Source organism: Rhinoderma darwinii, chromosome 2 (assembly GCF_050947455.1).
Source record: "Rhinoderma darwinii isolate aRhiDar2 chromosome 2, aRhiDar2.hap1, whole genome shotgun sequence".
NCBI classification, from domain to species: Eukaryota; Metazoa; Chordata; class Amphibia; order Anura; family Rhinodermatidae; genus Rhinoderma; species Rhinoderma darwinii.
Window position 1 is genome coordinate 191,866,230 of NC_134688.1, and position 7,009 is coordinate 191,873,238.

General features: G+C 43.6%; 1 protein-coding gene across 6 annotated transcripts in view; it reads right to left on the bottom strand.

Moving 5' to 3' along the window:
• The window catches only part of CCDC138 (coiled-coil domain containing 138), a 109,388-nt gene extending 107,262 nt beyond the window's left edge, over positions 1 to 2,126 (bottom strand). For 2 of the 6 annotated variants that reach the window (XM_075852660.1, XM_075852659.1), the window contains exon 1: positions 1,939 to 2,126. The gene's annotated coding sequence lies outside the window, so the exon portion shown is untranslated. Of the gene's footprint in view, positions 1 to 1,780; positions 1,806 to 1,938 lie in introns of those variants that run through there. The other 4 variants (XM_075852656.1, XM_075852657.1, XM_075852655.1 and 1 more) reach the window with 4 other exon arrangements.
• Between the last annotated feature and the right edge of the window lie 4,883 nt (positions 2,127 to 7,009).

A 7,009-nucleotide genomic window follows, 5' to 3' on the forward strand; every position in this document is an offset into this window, starting at 1 on the left:
CCGGCCTAAAAAAATCTGTAGAGAAATACGTATGTATTTCCGTGTCGATTTTGGTGTGGAGGTCAGCTGGAGATTTACATTCCTTGTGTTGCAATGAGTGAAATCTGCAGTGAAAACCAGCAGTATTTCTGCGACCGATGGCAACTCCGCAGCAAGCCTACAATCCGTAGCAGATTTTTTATGCTGTGTGTTTGTTAAAACCCCCATTCGCTAACATTGTACTGAACTTTGTTGAGGAATTTCAGTTGCGGGATCCACAACCCAGGTTCCACAAGTGTGCGATGTGTGTATCCACCCTAGGGCTCGGTTTATACTACGGTCATTACTTCCGTTTTTTAACAGCCCCGTGACCGGTACGATGGATCCATTTCCATTGAGATATAATGAGGTCTATCAGATTCCTGTACAGGTTGCAGTATTTATGACGGCAAGAATAGAACTGCAGACTACAAAATTGCGGTCTTCAAAAACATCCAGTCAGATTGTAGAGTGCAGCACTAATGTGAATAGAAGCTTTGCGTACAGCTTTCTGTGGCAATGGACAAAGCCACTGTTTAGTAGCTGCCCTGTCCACAGCATACACTACGCCAGTCATCATAAATGAGCCCCATGGAGCTTTGAATAAACAGAATTCTTTCTAATACAAAACGAGTAAAACGGCATGAGCCCATCTGCCCCGATCTGACGATCTTTGTCACTATGAATATTACTGCAGGACAGGTCCCCGGGTGAGAAGCAAACCTAGAAAGATTTGATCACAAAGGCAGAAGCCCATAGACTCACTGAGCAGCAGAAGCCGCGTACTATCATAGGCCTCAGTCAGGTATTCCGGTCTATGGCGCAGCAGTACATAGTCCGCTGGCTTCCCGCTATACAGCCAGGGCACAGCAAAAGGCTTACGAGCCCTGATGCAAACGTTCCCCACCCACCACCAAAACTTCTCTTCACAGCTTGCATGTAAGGCCCCATGCACACGACCGTGACCGCAATCACGGCCCGCGATTGCGGGCACGGCCGGCCGCTGACTGACAGCCGCATTTTCGGGCCGTGCTCCTATACAAAGTATGGGAGCACGGCCCGCAAAATGCGAAAGAACGGACATGTTCCATAATCCCCGGAACATTTCCACGGCACTGACACCCTTCCGTAGTGCTACGGAAAGGTGTCAGTGTTCAATGAAAGTGAATGGCTCCGTTTTTGCGGACCGCAATTGCGGTCCGCAAAAACTGAGGTTTTTTGCTGTCGTGTGCATGGGGCCTTACTTTCTGCGGCATTTCTTGATACCCATCGATGCAGCACCAGCCGGCAGGGGCATTGCTAGGGTGTTAAAAGATGTTTACACTTGGCCAAAAAAATAAACACATGATAGGCTTAGATACATGGCCCCAGACAACAGTATCCCACATGATAGGCTTAGATGCAGGGCCCTAGCAGACAGTATCCCACATCATAGATTGAGATACATGGCCTCAACAGCCAGTAACACACAAGATGGGCTTAGATATAGGGATCCAGCCCAGTATTACACTATAGGCTTAGATACATGGCCCCAGAAGACAGTATTACAGATGATAGGCTTAGATACAGGGATCCAGCACAGTATTACAAACGACAGGCTTTGATACAGGGCACCGGCAGACAGTATTACACATGATAGGGTTAGATACATGGCTGCAGCAGACAGTATTACACATATGATTAGATACAGGGCCCCAGCAGCCAGTATCACGGATGAAAGGCTTAGATACAGGGACCCAGCAGACAGTATCCATATACTTACCCTCCTTGCTCCCGAGTCGGGTCTTCTGCGGACGCAGCTTTGAATCGTGACGCCGTTCAGCGTCAAAACACTATGTGCGCTGCGCCCGTAGAGGACCCGTCTCAGCAGCGAGGAGGGACAGTATATAGAGATGTTACTGTAGTAACGGCCCCAATTACCACAGTAACTGTTAACAGACTTGGTGCGATGGGGCACTCCTGGCTTCAGGACCCACTCACAACCGCTACGCCTCTGTTACCATCCTCTGTGTCCCGCTCATCTGCTCCGGTATAACGCCGTATATACGTGACGTCATCAGCACGTCTACCAACTACAGGAAGTGATGCGGACTGTTCCGTCTTGACGCTCGGTATCCCTGGCAACTAACTACCTGCAGCAGTGACGAGCCTCCTCTAGAGGGCACTTCACTCTCTGGGTACCACTTTACGTGTCACTCTCACATAGTGTCTCAGCCTGAATAATAGGGGTTAATGGGGGGTCAGGAACTTGCAGGCATTTAGATAAAACCCTATTGCGTTTGCAAACCTAAAAATGCTGCACCGCCCTGCAGCCTGTCACGTGCTGCCTCTACAAAAGCAATGGCAGAATGGCACGGAGTCTCTGCACACTAGATTTGTACTGTGCATGTGTATAGCAGAAAACATAAGAATAATTTCTTAAACAAATAGATTTAAATTTTTTTTTAATATATATATAGTTTTATATATATATAGTTTTATTACATAGCTAAGGGAATTAAAGAAAATAAAATAGAATTTTTTTTGCACGCTGATTAATATTAATTCATATTAACTGCTAAATGTTTTGTACCAAAAAAAAAAATGCTACAAAGAAAAATAATTCACCCCCAAGCGCAAGAGACAAGACCTCACGCAGTGAAAATAAAGAGTTATAGGTCTTGGAATGAAGTGAGGCTAAAATGACAAGTCCTCAAAGGGGTTTTCCAAGCTTCTAAAAATAAAGCGAATTAATGTCTCAAGATCTGAAGTAGTTATTTATCATTTTCATTGCTACCCAGCTCTGTACAGTATCTCCGTTTTGATGCTGTCAGGGATTTTTTTGGGTGTTTACTATGTAAAGGACTACAGTTCCCATGATTCCTCTCTCCTCTCAGACTTTGGGGCTATTTATAGAAAGAAAAATTGGAGTAAAGTGCGACACATTTACTAAGAGGCAACATTTTTTATTTTCGCAACAAATAAAGGAAAAAAAAAGAACCCCAACATTTGTAAAGCAACGTCTCTGGAGTACGGAAATACCCCATATGTGGTCATAAACTGCTGTTTGGGCACACGGCAAGGATCAGAAGAGAAGGAGCGCCATTTGGGTTTTGAAGAGCAGATTTTGCTGGATTGGTTTCCTGACACCATGTCGCTTTTGCAAAGCCCCTATGGTACCAGTACAGTGGAAACTACCAAAAAGGGACTCCATTTTGGAAACTACACCCCTAACCTAGGGGTGTAGTGAGCATTTTGACCCCACAGGTATTTCATAGATTTTAATTGAATTGGGCAGTGAAAATAAAAATAAATGTTTTTTCCAATAAGACGTAACTTTAGCTCAAAATTTTTAATTGTCTCAAAAAATAAAGGAGAAAAAGCACCCCTATATTTGTAAAGCAATTTCTCCCGAATACGGCAATACCCTATATGTGGTCATAAACTGCTTTTTGGGCACACGGCAGGGCTCAGAAAGGAAGGAGCGCCATTTTGCTTTTGGAGTGCAGGTTTTGCTGGAGTGGTTTCTGGTCGCTATGTCGCATTTGCAAAGCCCCTGTGGGACCAAAACAGTGGAAACCCCCCAGAAGTGACCCCATTTTGGAAACTACACCCTTCAAGGTATTCACCTAGGGGTGTAGTGAACATTTTAACCCCTAGGTGTTTTGCAGAAATTACTGCACTCGATGTTGCAGAGTGTAAATGGGATTTTTTTCCATAGATATGCCAATATGTGGTGCCCAGCTTGTGCCACCATAACAAGACAGCTCTCTAATTATTATGCTGGGTTTTCCAGTTTTGGAATCACCCTACATGGGGCACTAATCTTTTACCGTGACATTCGACAGGGCTCAGGAGTGAAAGAGTACCATGCGAAATTGAGGCCTTATTTGGCGACTTACAAAGTATTGGTTCATAATTGCAGGGCTCTGATGTGGAATAATAAACTAAACCCATGAGAAGTGACCCCCATTTTGGAAACTACACCTCGCAAGGCATTTATTAAGGGGTGTAGTGAGCATTTTCACCCCAGAGGTATTTTCCATAAATTAATGCGCTGCGCTGCGGATGGTGCAAAGTAAAAATTTCAATTTTTCCCCAGATATGCCAATTCCGTGGCAAATATATCATGCCCAGCTTATGCCACTGGAGACACACACACCAAAAATTGTTAAATGGGTTCTTCCGGGTATGGTGGTGCCATATATGTGGAAGTAAACTGCTGTTTGGGCACACTGTAGGGTTCAGAAGAGAGGGAGCGCCATTTGGCTTTTGAAGCGTAGATTTTGCCTGGTAGTAGTTTTGTTTGGACCTTTTCTGGTATTTCAGTTTATAATTTGGGGGTACATGTAAGCTGGGCAGAGTACATCAGGGGCATAGTCAGGTGGTATAATAATGGGGTAAAAGAAAACGATAAAATAATCCATAGATGTCTGTAACGCGGTGAAGCAATCCTTTCTGCACAGGCCGGTGTCGCACTGATAAGTGTCCTTTCTTATCCCCCTTTTGGTACACACTCCGCACCTTTGCAGTTTGGGGAATTTTGCTGGGAAAGTGTTCTCCTGGTATAATACGGGCACCCTCGTTTCCAGCAGAGATGTTTGGGACCTCCCTTCCTGGTTCCCTAATTTTAGGGCCCCGATAAATCGCCTCTTGAAACAGAAGAAATCTTCCCCTCGGGCCTGCACAACTGCATATTTTTATTTCCTGACTTATTGGAGCCTTAACTAATTTTATTTTTCATAGACTTTGCGGTATGAGGGCTGTTTTTTTGCGGGACGAGCTGTGGTTATTATTGGTATCATTTTGGGGTACATGCAACTCACTTTTTATCCTATTTTGGAAGGCAAGGTGACCAAAAAAATGCAATTCTGGCATAGTTTTTTTATACAGAGTTCACCATACGTTATAAATTACATGTTAACTTTACTCTGCGGGTCAGTACGATTCCGGCGATACCTAATTTATAGCAGTTTTTTATGTTTTACAGCTTTTTGCACAATAAAACTACATTTCTAAAAATAATGTATTTTTTCTGTCCCCGTGTTGTGAGAACTATCATTTTGAAAGTTTTACGTAGACGGAGTTGTATGAGAGCTTGTTTTTTTGTGAGACGAGCTATAGGTTTTATAGGTACGATTTTTCGATACATGCGACTTTTTTATCACTTTATATTTCAATTTTTGTAGGGCAAAGTGACCAAAAAACTGAAATTCTAGCATTGTTTTTTAAGGTTTTTTTTACGCCGTTCACCGCGTGGAATAAATAACATAATATTTTTATCGCTTAGGCTGTTACAGTCACGGCGATACTAAATATGTATGGTTTATTTTTTTCAATAATAAAGGACTTGATAAGGGAAAAAGGGCGATTGTGTTTAATTTAATTACTTGAAACTTTTATTATATTTTTTACAACTTTTTCTTCACTTTACTTTAGTCCCACTAGGGGACTTGAAGGTCAAACTGTCAGATTTTTTCATTCACTGACAGCAAGCCGATGAGGCTTCGCCTCCTGGGGCGGCCAAATTAGCTTCCGTAATGGCAGAGCAGGAGGCCATTGTTAGGTCTCCTGTTGCCATAGTAGCAGTCGCCAGCTCTGTAGGGCAGAGCTGCCAATCTGCTGACAACCACAAAGATGCAGCGATCACTTTCGATCACTGCATTTATGGGGTTAATGGCAGGGATCAGAGCTATCTCTGGTTCCTGCCATTACAGGCGGCTGTCAACTGTAACTTACAGCTGACATCCACCGCTGATGATGCCGGCCCATCTCTTGAAAAAAAAAAAAGACGTTCATACTTACCCAGAACTCCCTGCTACTTCCTCCAGTCTGGCCTCCTGGGATGACGTTTCAGCCCATTTGACCGCTGCAGCCAATCACAGACTGCAGCGGTCACATGGACTGCCGCGTCATCCGGGGAGGTCGGACTGGATGTCAAGAGAGGGACACGTCACCAAGACAACGGCCGGGTAAGTATGAATTTCTTTTACTTTTTCTGCAGAAAGGGCTGTCCCTTCTCTCTATTCTGCACTGATAGAGAGAAGGGCTGCCGATTACTGCAGTGTAATTTTGCAGCGAAAACGTGCCCGTAAATACGGATGGAATACGGGTGACACCGGACCCGTATTTACGGGCACGGGTCTGTAAATACTGGTGCAATACGGGTCGAATACGTGTGACCAAGGACCCGTATTTACGCCAGTATTTATGGGTGGACAAAAATACGGTGGTGTGCATTGGGCCTAAACTAGTGTTGCACGATGCATCAAAATATCGATACTATCTCGACACCGTGTACTCTCAAATGGTTCAATACCATTAATTCATGTATTTCGATACTACTACTACTACCACTACAACAACACTATTACTACTACAACAACAATAATTATACTACTACAACGACACTGCAGCAACAACAACATCACTACTACAACACTACTACTACTACTGCACCACTATTACAACGGCGACGACCGCAACAACAACAACACAACTAATACTACTACAAGAACTACATTACTACAACAATGCTGCTATACTACTACTACTACTACTACTACTACTACAACAACGCTGCTGCTGCTACTACAACAACAACAAAAACACTACAACAACACTACTACTACCACAACACTTCTACTATAACAACAATGCTGCTGCAACAACACTACTACTACAACAACAACATTACTACAACACTACTGCTGCTACTACAACTACTACAACAATAACAACACAACTACTACAACAAAAACCACTACAACAATAGCAACACTGATACTACTACAACAACACTACTACTACTTATACTACTAAAACAACACTACTACTACTACTACAACAACAACACTACTACTAAGACTACTACTACTACTACTACTACTACAAAAGAACTAAAGAACTACAACAACAACATTGTCACCATCTAGGGGTATGTGGACCCACTAGGCCGGTCTGCCGTAGCGGAGAGGCAGCTGTGGCCAAGTCACAGTCTATGCACAGTCTA